Below are 2,929 nucleotides of genomic sequence, written 5' to 3' on the forward strand. Positions count from 1 at the left end.
ACAAAAAACACTAGTGAAAATGAGGGAGAAGACAATCCTTTATTATTTTTGAAATTTCCTTCCATTGAGAGAGACTCTTATTAATGCAACACATGGACTCCTACCTCATTCCTTATTCCTCAAATCCACACGATCTGACTATACTATAAGGAAAAGATCTGTGATCATGTTGATGAAGGAAAGCAAATGAAGATTTTAGAAATTAAGGGCACAAAGCAAGGACCCAGACGAAGCCGGCAGTGCGAGAAGCCACAGTAGAGACGAGACATTCCTTTGCACCAGAGTTGAGCAAAGAGGAACAGCAGCTATGTGGGGACAGTGAAAGTGAAAGTGTCATTCAGGGATCTGATGATGTTATGTCAAATATACCCAGTCACTTCCAAAAGTGTGTGGCTTTTAAGAGATGCTTCTTGCAAAGTATCTCAAAGGTGCCTGTCCCTCACTGACAGACTGGGATCTCAATTCCCAAGGCTCCCATCTACCCGGTTTCTCTCACTCACCTGGATGGCTCCAATGTGGGTTCTCTCCCTCCACCATCCATGGCTCTAGCCCTTGCTCCACCTTGAAGATCACTTTTGTTTTGGTAACCGGACCTCCTGTTCATGGGAAACAACACAAACTGGGAACAAGGTGCTAGGGACAAACAACTACCTCACAACTCACATCTGCCTCCTTGAGTCTCAGGGCCTGTAAAGGACGACAAGCAGTCTTCAGAACAGAAAGACCCTTCTCCATATGGGAGGCAGAAGCATAAACAGACTGACCCCCAAAAGGGATTAAGAATCTTTGATCACTAAAATTCAGGGACAAACTTACTAAAGCTTCAGAATGTTCACAGCTTTCACGGGTCTTCAAGGAAGGGCACTATTAACACATTCTGAGTTACACTGAAAAGTTACCACCCACTGTCCTTACCCACTGAGATGAGGTTTCTAAAGTTCTCCAACATCACATCCCAATACAAGGTTCTCTGATCACAGTCAAGCAGCTGCCACTCCTCTGGGGTGAAGTCCGGAGCCACATCCTGGAATGTCACTGATCCCTGCAACAGCACACTCATCTTCAACCTCTAAGTGAGCACCACTGGGGGACGTGGAGGGAATTCAGAGTGATTCCTCAGATTATGTTCATTGTTTAGAATTTGCAATAAATTTTATAGGATAACTAAAAACTTCTATGTACTTGATTCAGAATTAAAATATGTGAGAACAAAATCATATTAAAACTCACCCACTATATACATTTTAGTTATAGGATAACTAAAAACTTCTATGTACTTGATTCAGAATTAAAATATGTGAGAACAAAATCATATTAAAACTCACCCACTATATACATTTTAGTTATAGGATAACTAAAAACTGCACAGGTGTGCAGACCCTGTGACCTCCAAATCTATTTCATAACTTTCTGTTCAATCTAAATCTTTCCTGTTTATAGTCTCATCTATTAATACTTTTCCACTTTAATATATGACTACTTATGAGTCACTGCAAATTCACTGGAAAAGAAAGTGGAATATGGATGAATAGATGGATGCATAGATGGATGCCTGGCCTCGAAATTGGTCATTTTCCAAAGCTCATGGGAAAGGATACAGATCTATGAAAACTAGAGTGGGGGAGTTCCCTGCCTTTCCAGCCTAGAAATAAGTACCCATTTGCTATAGAAAACACTATTGGTAGAAGAATGACCTTTCAAACAAGTCAGAGAAGTCCATGTTCTGGAAGGAGCAACTTGTCCACTTTTGATTCTGACATGATCATCCATCTATCTATCTATACATTTACAAATATACATATGAAATTTAAACCAAGGTCTCTAAGACCCTACACCATCTTGGTCCCGCCTCTTCTAATCTCATTTACTGCAATCCTTCAGCTTTATTGCTGACACTCCAAAATACCAAGGTTGATTACTCAGGATCTCTGTACCTTTTTTTCTGAATGAACTATTCTTTACCAGAAAAAAAAAAAACAGACATTGTATGGCTCACTGTAAATTTCCTTAGGTGTCTGCTTACCTGTCACTCACCAGTGAGGCTCTTCTTGACCATCTCATACAAAAGAGCCTTCCTCACTGTCACCATCATTCTGTACACCCTTACTATGCCTTTATTTTTCTCCATAGCACCTGCCACTAAATGACAGACTATGTAATCTTTTTGGTTTTTGTTTATTTCCCTACACACACACACACACACACACAAAACCGTACTCTGATTTGCTCATTGTGGTCCATAAAGCACCATAACAGTATTTGGTCAACAACAGACACTCACGATTAAATGGATGGATGACTCTCTTTTATTGTTCGCTCTTTCCTGTTACACATTTTCACAGAAACTTATGAAGCAACTTTGGCCCAATGAACTGTGATGCAGGAAAAAGAACAATAGCCTGAGAATTGAAGACTGGATTTTAGGCCTGATTTAGACATTAACAAGGTGTGAGATTCTAGGCCCTCAATTGCCATCTCAGGGCTAGTTTTAGTGTTTTTTTTTTTTTTTTTTTTTAATGAGAGTTTATTTGAGCCAAAATGACAACATGTGCCAGGAGCAAGATCTCAAATTCTCCCTTTATTCCTCCTTAAAGCAAGAAGCAGAACTAAAGGACCCCTAAAAGTCCTTCTAGTACTACCAATCTGTGATTACTCTGTAAACTATTTCTGCATTTAGGTAGGGGAAGAGAGGGAATCAGTATAATCTCAAAGGCCAAATATGATAACTGAAATAGTATGGAGCCAGCCAATCTTAAAAGAACCAATGGGGAATGAAGGGAATGCACTGGTGTGAATGCGTGTTTGTGAGAGCCGAGGAGAAACGGACAAAGAGAGAGTATGTGTTTAGGAAAGAAGTAGAATTCCTCCTGTAGCAGCTCCTGGGTCCTCCTTTCTTGACTACATCTTTATTCTCCTCCCATGAGTTTCC

The sequence above is a fragment of the Pteropus vampyrus genome, unplaced genomic scaffold (genome assembly GCF_000151845.1).
Source record: "Pteropus vampyrus isolate Shadow unplaced genomic scaffold, Pvam_2.0 Scaffold326, whole genome shotgun sequence".
In the NCBI taxonomy this organism is placed as follows: domain Eukaryota; kingdom Metazoa; phylum Chordata; class Mammalia; order Chiroptera; family Pteropodidae; genus Pteropus; species Pteropus vampyrus.